This window comes from Colius striatus, chromosome 16, assembly GCF_028858725.1.
Source record: "Colius striatus isolate bColStr4 chromosome 16, bColStr4.1.hap1, whole genome shotgun sequence".
Taxonomy (NCBI): Eukaryota; Metazoa; Chordata; class Aves; order Coliiformes; family Coliidae; genus Colius; species Colius striatus.
Genome location: NC_084774.1, coordinates 5,035,842 through 5,049,064, shown reverse-complemented (window position 1 = coordinate 5,049,064; position 13,223 = coordinate 5,035,842). Strand labels below are relative to the sequence as shown.

Sequence of the window (13,223 nt, the reverse complement as noted above, 5' to 3'; positions counted from 1 at the left end):
CATTGACAACAAGTTTTACCTGACAATATCTAGTTTTTTTCTCCCTTCTACATAAGTTCCCAAGGAAAAACTCAACCACAACACCAATTAAACAACTGTGTTACACCAGGACTATAAAACCCTGCTGAAGTGGAAACGCAGAGCTTGTTTTTATCCAGCTGTTTGGGAACTGTGAGCAAAGTCCCCTGTTAAGCATCACACCATTCTGTCTTCATATCATTTGCTGAAGCAAACCCCAGGTTTTACTTACCTAAAGTCTTTTTACTCTGTCCTCACTGAAACTAAACTCCCATAAAATCAAGAAGAAACCTCCCAGCTCATTGCTCAGGAAGCTTTGCAAGTTTCTAATAGCCACAGTGATTCCTGGATCAGTATTTCTCAACACTTGGGTCACGTTGGCACTGAACCTGATCTCTAAACACTTACCCATCCCTTCACGAAACCTCCTCTTCAAAGAGGTGCTTTCAGCTCAGCCTAGATGACCAAGCTAGCTCTGGGGGATCTTAAAGCTCATGTCCTATGTGCCATGCCTGTTGGCACTTTGGAGTTGGTGAAATTCCTAAATTGTGTCCTGGGGACACTGCTGTACCTTTTGGGGATGGGGGAAGTTTTCTGTCAAGGCACTAAGAACCACAGCCCCAATTTGCTGGTGTTCAAAGAAATACAAGGACATGCTTTCTCCCACCCCATTTTCTAGAGGATGCTCTGCTTACCCTGTGCAGAGGCAGTACCAGGGTAAACTCTGGGCACTCTCCTTCACCACAACCCCAGCCCTGCAAAGTGCATGTCTGCCCTGAGCACACCATCCCCTGCATGCAGCACTGCTCCACAGCTTCTCTCTGCAGCCTCTCGCTCTGGGGTATGCACCAGGAAGGTGAGAGCAGAGTCCACCTCTATGTTAGCCAGAGCTTGTGCTCATATTCACACTCACTCACAACAAACAGCAAACAGAACTTTCAGAAGTACAAACAATGAATCAGAATGAAAACATGCCAAAACTCACCGTGTCCAAAATGATCACAACCCACCCATCAGGGTGTAATTAAAGCAATCCCATTTCTACTGCAAAGAGCACACAAGGGAATGGCAGATTCTCAGCACATCCATCAACCTGTGACTCCTTGAACACATACCCCAGGCCAGGATGAGGCCACTTCCAGCATGCTCAAAGTGAGAAAACCTTCAGTCTGAAGCCAGAACGAAGCCCACTCCCACACGTCAGCGTCTGAAGCAAGGTGTCCTTGCTGCCTCAGATCTCACTGCTCAGTCTCACTTTGCACAGCAGAACAGCAGCACCTGGGAACTGCAGGGATTTCTCCCACCATTCCTCACATCTAAAGGTACCTCAAGACACAGTTACTCACCAGGCCTGGTGTGGGCACCTGGGGTTTGTCAGTCCTTCCCGTCACTGGTCTGGGAGCAGAGGTAGCACCCCTCAACGTTCTCAGCTTCACCCTGCAAGAATCAGGACACACAAAGGGGTTTTTTTCCAGTTGTGGTAAGCAGATAATCCAGTACTTTCTAACCCTCAGCAGAGAAGGCTATGCTGTACTGGAAAGAAAAGCTGCTGCCTGGCTGTCTGCAAGGATCAGACCCAGGACTTTCTGAGCTAAGACTCTGAGCTGCTTAGCAAGGAGCTCATGCCAGAGCAGACAGAGTCACTTGTGTTTATGGGGCTGAGTACTTGGGATAGCTGTTGGGGAGGTGCTTCAGATTGGCTCAGGCAACAGAAATCCCACAGGGACTGCTATACCACATTAATGCTGGCAGAGAACAAGGTGGCTGGCAGGTAGAGGTGGGCAAGGATTTCTAGTTGCGATGGCTTGGATTTGTTCAGGGAGAACAGAGCTTCTTCACACTGAAATATCTCACAGTAAACCAGAGTTTTCTTTTTTAAATGAAATGTGTTTTGAAACTGAAGATTTTGCTTTGGGTCAGGTAAATCTGAACTGAACCTTAGAGGCAGTTCCTCCAAGCTGCCAGGATACCTCCTGGGACCTTAAATGAAGGTGTTTTGCCTTCCCTGCTCTGGGCTGAGATACCTGGCTTGACTGCACCCAGTGCACCTTGAGAGACCTGCCAGGGAGCAACACAACCAAAGCATTACAATTCAAAAGTAGGAGCTGCAGGACTTTTGATGGTATTTTAACGCTGGACAACACACCAGTGCCTGCTGGACAGGCTCGTGGGGCAGCAGTGCCAGGCTGGCAGGTGATGCTCCTCGCACAGAAGGTTGCAGACATGGTTGCTCATCCCTTGAGGACTGGGTTAACTGAATTAGAGATAGAATCTAGGTCTCATCAAATCCTCACTCCTCTGCAATCAAATGCACACTGACTCCTCCCCTGGTCCCAAAACTCTGTGCAAGGAGCTGGGAGCTGTGGTTGAATGGATGAGATGTTGTAAGACCTTCTCTGTGCTTTATGCCCCTGGGCTCTGGGGCAAAAAATGCCTCTCTGAGTTCACAGCCTACAGAGGCCAGAGCTGATGGGAACTGGACTCTATACTCCCACTCCACTGCCTCAGCCATTAACAAGATCAGTGATTGACACTTATTCCTTCAAATCAACCTTCTTGGTCTAGCAAGGTCTACACGATCTACAACACAGGCAATATACCACTGTGAGATCCCCGCTCTGCTTTCTCCAATCTCCTCAAACTAGTGATAATTCCTACCTCCTGCCTTCCAGGCAACATTTCCTGAGTAATCACAGCTTCTATTGAAAGGAAAGTACTTTTTTCTACCCTGCTCTGTGAAATATTCAGGCACGTGGCCTGCCTAATCCCATTGGGAGGGCAGGAGGGGAGTCAGGGCTCCTGACAATCATCAGAAACATTAGGGTGAATGATTATAACTCATCCACTCAGCCTGCCAGGAGAGAGCCTCCTTACTCAGAGGCTCAATTCAGTCTCAGTTATGCCACTATTACAAAGGGTCAAACTGGAATGAAGCTTTTAATTAGAAGAGAGAAAGCACTAAAGAGACAGAGAAATGAAGTACTGAGCTTCAACCAACAACGAGGTCACACATATCTAATGAGCTGATCAGAGATGACACGTTGGCTTTCACAGCAGAAGTCTCTGCACACGCTGCCAGTGCAACAATGGATAATCCCTCTTGCACAGGGATTCAAAGCTCTGCATGACAAAGCCACCACAATGATAAAGGCTAAAAAGCATGGGATGCTGCCACATGGCCATGTTTCCCATCATCCAAGAACCCAGCAAAGCATTCAAGGTGATGAACTGCCCAATGCTACTTCCTCAGTTTAGTGGCCCCACTGTTGAAGTTTAGGAAGCCTCTCCAGAGATCTGGTAGCATCCCTCAGAAGTTCAACTCAATATGTGAAGTGCTGGAACCAAAGACAAGTGCAGCAATGCCATGAGAATGGGCCTTCAAGCAGGACTGATGCAGAATGGGGAGAGAGTAAGAGAAAAATAGGATCAAATCAGATCTGAGCAGAGCCTTGAACATCTAAACTCTGAGAGATGTGGAAAAGCAAATGGCTCATGGTCTGCTTGGATCACATCTGCCAGAGCCCTGAAGCTACTTCACTGCAGCTTGGACAGAACAGGGTAGATGGAGAACTGCAGAAGCAAATACCAGCAAGGAAGAAGGAAGAGATTTTACCTGAGATCTGGATGAAGTTCTGAATGCCTTCCCAGTCTTTCTCCCAAGCTCACTCAGATGGCTCAATGGAGGCAAAAGTGTTTATCTTGCTCCTAAAGCCTTCTCCTGCAGCAAAGACCAACACAGGTGTGCAAGGAGCAAAGGGACATGGTGCATCAAAGAGCATCAGAAGCTCTTGGATCTGCTCCGCCTGGCCCCTCTTTGAGACCAGGGGCTAAACTACTGCATTTCTTTATGTCCCTCAGTTAGATCCAGATGAGCTCTACACAGCTGCCTGATAACCTGAAGTGGAAGCTGTACAGGTGGCATAGAAAAACCTCACCAGTAGCAAAATCAAGGGAGCTAAGACAGAGTCCACCTCTGCTACGGCATAACTCCTCATTTCCCAAATGTACAGCTACATGAAAGACCAAGCTGCCCTGCTCTTATGCTGAATTCCTCTTTACTGCATGATTTCCAGATGGGCTGTGGAGTCTCCTTCTCTGGAGACATTCAAACCCACCTGGATGAGTCCCTGTGTGACCTACTCTAGGTGGTCCTGCTCTGGCAGGGGGGTTACACTGGATGAGCTTTTGAGGTCCCTTCCAACCCTTAAGATTCTGTGATTCCTAATGAATTCAGGCACCAGGAGCAGCAGACTCCAATCCTTGCAAGACTGGAGTCAATCAGTGCAGGGCACAGTCCTGTGATTTTTCTAGAACCACATCAACCCACAATGCTAAAGGGAAGATGGGAAGAGGTAAGTACCCTGCCAAAAATACAACAACATCTTTCAAACACAGCAAGTGCACTAAAATGTGCTGGTTTATTTTCACTCTGGGTTCCCAAAGCATTTCCCTTCTCTCCCTGAATGGTAACAGGCATAAAAATTAAATATAAATTCTCCAACAAAACAGCAAAACTCACTGAAGGGTGATAAATCACAGGGGCTGGGTGGCATTCAGAGGAAGCTGAGGGAAGGAATAATGGTGAAATAGAGTGGATACTGACTAAGATGTATCATAGAGCCTTAAAAATCCAAGACTTGTCCTCAGAGCAAGGGATTCACCACAATGGGCTGAATTTTGATGAAGCAGCAAAAGGAAGGGGCCTAGCAAAGCAGTGAGGTTGGGATGTGGTGCTCACAGTCCCACAGGGCTCAGAGCACAGCAAATGTCAAACAATCCATGCTCGTATCCCCTACCGTGGGTGGGGAACTGGGGCTGTTCAGCCTGGAGATAACTGAGGGGGGAATCTCATCAACCCAAGTATTTAAAAGGTGTTTGTCAAGAGGATGGGGGTGGCCCATTTTTCTGCAGTGCCCAGTGTTAGGACAAGAGGTAATAGACAAAAGCTAGAACACAAAAAGTTCCACTGTAACATGAGAAGAAACTCCTTTGGTGCTGAGGTGAGGGAGCCCTGGCCCAGGCTGCCCAGGGAGGGTGTGGAGGCTCCTTCTCGGGAGGTTTCCAAACCCACCTGGACACGTTCCTGTGCCCCCTGAGCCAGGGGAACCTGCTTTAGCAGAGGAGCTGGACTAGATGATCTTTAGAGTTTCCTTCCAACCCCCACCATGCTGGGATTCTGTGTGACTGGCTCCAGCAGTGGGATCGATCAGAGACTCCAGAAGAAGTAAAGAGCAATAAGCCCAGGGCTGCAGTGGGGATACTCATATTTCCACACACTGACTGGATACTGTCTCATCTGACGACCTGAGATCTTTACATCAACGTTCCCAGTAACCTAAAACACACCTTGTGGCATCACACAAGCACAGCATTCTGGAAACACTATAGATCAGCATCAATTTTCTTCTGATAAACAATATCATCTTTAATTTTGCAGGTACCTCCTACTTCATTAAAGACCCTGCTCTCCAGGGCTTTCCTCCTCAAGTAGGGCAGGAAATGGAAAGACAGAAAATGTTACTCAATTGAGGATGAAGCTTCATAAATGATGGATGAAGCCCATCATATAAAAAGCAGCACGGGAAGCATGGTGCAGGTGTGAAATGGCACCAGCTCCGGGTGCACACAAAGGTTGACACCAGCAGCTTGTCTCAGCAAGAGGCAGGTGGTGCAACCTGAAAACCCCTTTTTCTCTTTGTTTTCCTTCTTCCTTTGCTCCCTCAAACTTCTCAGCTTCAGCATCACGAGGATGGAAGCAATGAAACACTTTTGTCAAGATCATGTTGAGGATTTCTGTCATCTTCTGCAGAGAGCAGAACCAAAGAGGAGCAAGAAGAGCTCTGTGGATGGGTTATGCTGCTTGTTGTAAGGGAAAGGAGACCTGCAGTTCATCTTTTGAGGTGCATGGGAGTCTCCACAGGATTCAGGGCGGCTCAGTTGGCTCAAACCTTCCCAGAACAGCTTTAATTACTGAGGCCTTTCCATCTGAAGACACCCATGATTAGAGTCATAAAGTGTGTCCCTCCATGCTGAGATCTTCTCCAGCACAGGTTGTCCATGTGGGCTGGGAGCATGTACCTGCTCCTGCCCCAGCTCCTCTTCTGTACAGCAATAGTTTTGGCACTCATCTTCAAAAACCTGTGGTGAGAGCACCACCTGAGCACTAGGAGAGACAGCAAGAAACGTGGAGAAACCAAACTGTTTGAGTCCAAAACACAAGCAGAGCAGCTTAGCTGGAGTGTGTTACAGTTCCCAGGCTCCAGCTTTGTCTGCTTGGTTGGTCTGACACAACTGTACATTCCTCCTGAAAAGGAAATGCCTCAAACGTTGAGTCAGAGCAGAGATCTCTACCCTTTGTGCCTTTCTGGATGTTATCAGTAACAGCCTGGGTTTAAATAGTGCCTCTTTTTTTCTAACAAGTGCCTTTTCTGTACTTCCGAGGCACTTTAATTAGTTGCCTGTCACTGTCAAAGCCCTGCTCTTACATTCTCATGCAAATTCATGGCCTTTCATTTTAAGCAGCGTGACAGTTTGGCTTTAGTCTCCCAGTGATTCTTTAATGTCATATTTTCTCCCCAGTGAATCAATATTCAGATCCTCTAATTGGAACTTATCTGCTCATCCAACCTTGGGCCAGGTTTGTTTAGCAGCTGAGCCTATCAGACACTCTTACAGATGGAAGCAGCAGAGCTGAACTTTGCAGAGCAGCTTTTAGGCAGAGATGCTGCCTGTGGTGTGTGCTGGAGCTGTGCTCCCTGTCCTCTCCCACATTCCCACATGCAGTACTGCCCCACAAGCCTTCCTTGTAGCTCCTGAGCTGGTGGCAAGCGGTGCCTTACCCAAAGCAAGCAGACCAGAGTATTTACTGTAATGGAGAGATGAAACCCTAAACCATGTCTCAGCCCAGGATGAGAGCAGGGACAGGTCAGTTTTCCTGTCCCACTTTGAGGGGCAAAGATACAGCTCCCCCTTGTTTCTAATTTTAAATCACAACGTCTCCATCCTCTGCCTGTAAATTCTCTCCTGCTGTCAAAAGGTCACCAGGCCAGTTGGAAAGCTATTTTTTCCCCAACCTTGCTAATCCAAAGGCACCTTGCTGCCTCCTCCCACCAGGAAAATGCTGACAACAAAACTAATCAGTGGCCAGCAGGACTGCAGGTTGGGTAAGGCACTGCAGACAGGACTGGCCTTTAAGGTAGCAGCCAGAAAGTCAGGAGATTTGGGAGCAGTTCCTGGCTCTTTCCCACACTCCCTTGGTGACCTTGGGCTCCAGCTCTGTGCTAACCTCACCTCTGCTAACTGAGGCTAACAACACTTCCCACGGTTGGTCACGTGGATACATTAATCTATGTTTAGGAAATAATCAATTATGACTGACACAAGGGCCTGTTTAGAACAAAACTAGGTATTTTTTTTCCCTTGCTTGAGGGGAATGAAGCCAGGGATGACCAGAACCTGCTGCATCTGGGCTTGTGCTTTTTACCAGATTTATGCATTTGCTGAATAATCTCCCGATGTCTGGGCTGAGTTAATTACACTGACTGTGGTGCAGTTTGAGGGGGCCATGAATTGGCTCAGAGAGACACTGACCTATGTCTTGGCCAGCAGCATAGCCTGTTTCAATCAAGGAGTACAGATCATACCCTGATGAGCTCAACATCTGCAACCACTGACAAAGAAAGTGCAGCAAGGTGAAGATCTCATGCTCAGCTCCGGGATCTTCTCCCAGCATCTGCTACCAGTTGTTGGCAAGAAGTATTTCTAAGGCATGGCAGCTGCCCAGCATGTTCCCCAAAACAAACCAAGGCTTTCCCAGATGTTTCCACAGAGTTTCCACTCAGAGCAAGGGGCACTGCTTGAGCACTGCTCAGGCACTGCTTGAGCATCATCCCTCCTGCCCCAGGATTTTACCAGGCTCTGAACCAAACTGCTTAATGAAAAGTCTGCAAGCTGGCATGCTGCACTTACACACCTGAACTGTTAACAGTGTCAGGCACATGGATTTCCCAAACCCTGGTGTGTTTTGCACTGTGGCTCAGGTTGGCAGGTACTCCATGGCAGAGGGATGCAAACTGTTTCAACAAATGTCTGCCCCAGGCCTGGGGCTGCAGGCCCAGGGGATGCCCCAGGGCAGGAGGAAGGTCAGGAGGGGGTTAACACCTCCTCACTCAGCTTGTTTTATCATCTGGACTGATGGAATGCACTGCTGGTGAAGCACTTCCAGGGACCACCATGCTGCCTTAAATTGGGGATTGCAGACTGCCCCATGTCCATGTACTGCAATATGGACACAGGCACTCCCTGCAGCCCCACTGCTTTGCTCTCCAGCACTTGCCTAGCACTGACACTGCCTGTGGCAGCAGCCAGAGCAAGCAGAGACCCATGCCAGCCTCTGGCCAACCCCACAGCATCCCAGCTCAGCCACCCTTCCAACAAGCCCTAGGAAATTAGGCCAATCCCAACATGGAACCAGACTGAAGAATTCCTCAACATCCCTGGCCAGCAATGGTTCCTCCATCTATAAGCCACAGAGGTGGGCTCAGCTACCAGAGCAAGAGGTGTGTGCTGAAGCACAGAGCACCAGGACACCCCTGAGGCAGGAGAGAAAGGAAAGGGAAACCCTAAGCTGCCTGTCAAAACTTCAGCAGTGCAGATAATTGGTTTATACACGTTTATCCCCACACCCAATTATCAGCTCAGTTTAGTGTTTGCTTTTACATGTCTCTAGTCCAGTAGCCCTGCTGCTGTTCTGCTCCACTCTGCCTCTCCTGCTCATTTCTGTGTACATCATCCAGTCCCTAAATCACTGCTAATAGCTTCTTTCCTCACGTGCCCTCCTGTCTAATTCCAGCACCATCAGCACAAGGCAGGTTGCAGATATGAAGAAGCTGACATTTCTCTTTTGAGTCATTTGCAGTGGGTTTCTTGCCTGTTTGATGTAGTTGTTTTGTTCCCCACGCTGATGTGACATTAATTATTGTTAAATGTTCTTATCTGTTACATACAGTTCTGTTTAGATAAAGGTCAGTGTGTGAACCCCTGACAGTGCTTGTTGCTGCCATGCTCTAAAGCCAATTTGTCATTCTCTCCCTTCAATAGCCTCATCTTGGTTTCAGTCCATTCTTTTGCCATTAATTCAGGCACAATGGAAAGGCATTAAAAACCACACAGTATTTCAACTGTTCAGATGGGCACTCTGATAGGAAATTGTTAGCTTGGGTAGCACAGGGAGGTCAGGTTATATTGCCTGTGCAGATCCAGCAGCAGCCTCTTGTTGAGGCCATACTGTTAAGCCATATGGTTATAGTTGCCATCCCAAAGTATGTATCTACTTCTGCTTTTGCTGAAGATCAGCTAAGCCTTGGGTAGCAAGCATGCAATGCCTTCCCCCAGCCTGCTTTGCAGTGGGATGACAGCACGAGCCCACACCACCCTCTCTTGGCAGAGGACAAGAAGGGCAAGCTCAAGCAGTTGTCACCAACTTTGCCAGAGTGGAAGCACGTGGTGGCATATCCATCTTCCCTGGGAGCTGGGGAGCAGCTGGACTCACATCAGCCTGCTCACACTGAATAAAAACTATGCCTGCATCTGTGCAGACATTTGCTTTAGGACAAGAGGAAACAGGCTCAAGTTGTGCCAGGGGAGGTTTACACTGGACATTAGGAAGAACTTTTTCACTGAGAGAGCTATGAAGTGTTGGAATGAGCTGCCCAGGGAGGTGGTAGAGTCACATCCCTGGAGATGTATAAAACATGGCTGAGGGCCATGGGTTAGTGATGGGCTTGGCAGTGTGAGGTGAGAGGTTGTACTCAGTGAGCTTAAAGGTCTTTTCCAACCATAATGATTCCAAGATTCTATGCTTTTTATCTCTCTGACTGAATAACACCCCCACACACACACTGTGCCACCCCACGTGTCACTTCCCACAATGGCCCCTGCAAGATGGGGATGCAGAGGCACCATGGCTGGGACTCACCCCCAGCACCTCATTACCCTACCTGCCTTGGGACACCTCAGCAGGCCAAACCAGCAGCTCTGCAGCCTACCAGAGGCCCTGCAGCTCACTAGCCGTCGGCAAGCAGCCTGTGACCTTGAGTGGCTCTCCCAGGGGACAAGGTGGTCATACAATCTTACAGGGACCCACGTCAGCACGGCGCAAACAACAGACCTCGGGACACTCAGTGTGCAGCAGCAGAGGGCAGGGAGCTGTCACAATCCCTGGGTCAGCTTACACAGGCAGCCTCTGGGAGCAGGAGCAGGGCTGGCAGCCACCACTGCCTTCTAAAAACTGTTGCACTGCTCGGTTGAAGCTCGTGTGCTTTTGTGCCTCCAGCCAGCAAATTGCTTCAGCATCTCCTTACCTCCAAGCACACAAATAGCCTTAATTACATCAAGGGAGCCATTCAGATGCTGAAATTGAAGCCCATGCCTAACTGAGCATCTGAGTAAAGACCTGAGTGCAGAAAAAGGGAGCAAAGAGGATGGTGAGGAGCTGCCCCAAGCCCCATCAAGCTGGTGATGAGGACCAGGGTGCAGATGCTTGAATGAGGCAGGGGCCTCTGCAAGAAGGATTAGGAAAATGCAAGCACTCAGCTGGCTGAAAAGATGGATTCTACTATAGGAAGAGAGAAGGATGCAAAGGTGGACAGTTCCAGCATGACTGGAACTGTCATGCAGTAAAAGACATGCTCATTTCAGTGCAACAGAAGAACATTTGCTATTTATTCAGTGACATTTTATTTGGCATTGTGCTAAATAATTTTGTACTTTTAAACAAGGGAATAAACTTCCAGACTCAGGCTCCTCTCAGGACAACACAACGGAACACTGTATTGTGCTGCATGGAATGAAGTGTGGGGTGTTTTTTTCCCTGCACTTCTTTGTATGTAAATGAGATAAAAGATAGAAAGGAAAATCATAGTGGGTCCCCTCTGTTCTAGGCTCAAGAAGTGCACTTCACACTGTGCTGAAGCTGCCCCAGCCTGACATGTCCCAGTCCCACTCTGACACATCTGGAGTCCTGTGTCCAGTTCTGAGCTCCCCAGTTCCAGAGAGACAGGGAACTGCTGGAGAGAGGCCAGTGCAGGGCACCACGATGATCAGGGGATGAAACAGCTGTGTAAGGAGGAAAAGCTGGAGCTGTTCAGCCTGGAGAAGAAAAGGCTGAAGGAGGATCTTACCAACATTTGTACTTAAATGCTGGGTATCAAGAGGGTGAAATGACATTTTTTTCTGTAGTGTCCAGTGACAGGACAAGGGATAATGGACATAGGATAGAACAGAAGAAGTCCCACTAGAACACAAGGAAAAGCTTTTTTATTGTAAGGATGAGGGAGTCCTGGCACAGGCTGCCCAGGGAGGGTGTGGAGGCTCCTCAGGAGGAAAAAGGATGAGGAAGGAATCTCTGTGAGATGCAGTGACATAAGGGTAGAGGAGCCTTTGTGTGCAGAGTGGTCTGTGGTTACAAGGCAGGAACTCAAGGGGCAAATATCATAGAATCACACAGAATCTCAGACTGGTGAGGTGGGAAGGGCCCTGCAGAGCTCCTCCAGCCCAACCCCCTGCTACAGCAGGTTCCCCTCGCTCAGGGGGCACAGGAACGTGTCCAGGTGGGGTTGGAAACCTCCTGTGTTATTCAGCACAATCAGTAATAAACTCCCAGGCAAATGGACATTCACAACTCGGATCCTTAGCTTAGTACAGCAGTACAAGTGGGAAGAAACTGCACTTCTGCCTTCTCCTTTTCTAAATTGGGACACGGAGAAGGGCAAGAGCTGGCTTCACACGTTTAGAAAGGTATGAGATAACTCAGGTTGTCTCCTGCCTTGGGGACAGGGTGTCCTGCAGCTAAAAATACAGAGACAAGCCAAAAAGTCAAGGCTAGCAAGAGGTATCAGTAAGGTGACCAAAGACAAGAACAGAGCCTGTTTATTTCTGTAGCCAGTGACTATCCAGCAAGAGGGACTGAAACCTCCTCACACATGCTGCTTGCGTGACGGACGGGCTCCTGCCAGCTGCAGGAGTCCAATTTCTCATGCAGATACAGGGGTTCCCTCTCTCCCTTCCCTGTTGCAGGCTCATACCTTTCTTTCAATTATTTTTAGCTGCTGCACGAAGCAGGGCACTGTGCAGGAACAGAGGAGAACAGCAAGGGATAGAAATCACTGCTCCCCATTACCATCGCAATAGGAAGGCTCACGATCCAAGCTCAAACCTGTTCAGAGCTTGTGCAATCCAAGATAAAAACCTCCTCCAGAGGCTTTGTCAACAGCTTGAGTTGGGTGGGAGGTGTCCTATGCCCAGTGCAAGACTGGACTGCTCTGTGCCACCCAAAGTGCTTCCACTGTGCCTTCTTTGGGGGTCCTGCCCTGCACTAGACCTAAGCATCTGCTGCTGGTGGGTTTTTGGTTCTTCATCGGCCCAAAGGTCCATTGCCAAAAGCAGTGGGATATAATTTCAAGGTTGCATTGCACCAGGTGGCACTCCTAAGGGACAGGGATGGTCCTTGAGCCAGCTCTGAAACACCCACATCCCAGGTAGCTCAACCAGCCCACTGACGGCCATGGTTGATAAGACACAAGCATCAGCTGCACAGGAATGAAGTGTCTCTCAGGACTTGGCCAAGGGGAACAGCCAGGCTGTTTGGGTATTAGCATTGCCCTGGGCAGGTGCCTTCTTTGCCATGACAATTTTGTCTTCAACAAAAGTCCTTCACTACAAAAGGGCAGGAAGATGGAAATATGCCCGAAGGTATTTGGGACAGCATCTCTCACTGACTGCTGTCTCTGCAGCAGCTGCTGCATGTGGAACAGTGTACACCAGCATCCCAGTGCATCTCAAGGGTACCAGGGCTGATTTTTAACTGGGATGGAAATTATGGTCAGTCATGCATTCTTCTTCTGTTCTTCCCAAAGTCTCCAAGCTTGGGGAACATGTTGCAAAAAGCCATGATAAGATTAAGTCTCTCAGTCTGATTTTGCCCTGGTCTCGCTCTTAGAGGAGTCTGGGTAATCACAAGGAAAGTCCAAGAACAGAAGTACAGATGAGACCCAGGGGAGAGCTGCTGAGCAGCATCTTTTTCTCCAGTAACACCTGCACAGTTTCATTTACCAAGGTTAAATAGTGCTGTGCCAGAGCCCAGCAGGTGCTGGGAAGCAGCATCTGGGGGACTGCAGGGAAGACGAGGCATCCTGCTCACTGTCAGC

General features: G+C 48.7%; 1 protein-coding gene across 1 annotated transcript in view; it reads right to left on the bottom strand.

The window, feature by feature from the left end:
- Positions 1 to 13,223, bottom strand: part of RALY (RALY heterogeneous nuclear ribonucleoprotein) — a 131,665-nt gene that overhangs the window by 79,152 nt on the left and 39,290 nt on the right. Inside the window, exon 2 of the mRNA XM_062009232.1 lies at positions 1,365 to 1,455. The gene's annotated coding sequence lies outside the window, so the exon portion shown is untranslated. The remainder of the gene's footprint in view (positions 1 to 1,364; positions 1,456 to 13,223) is intronic.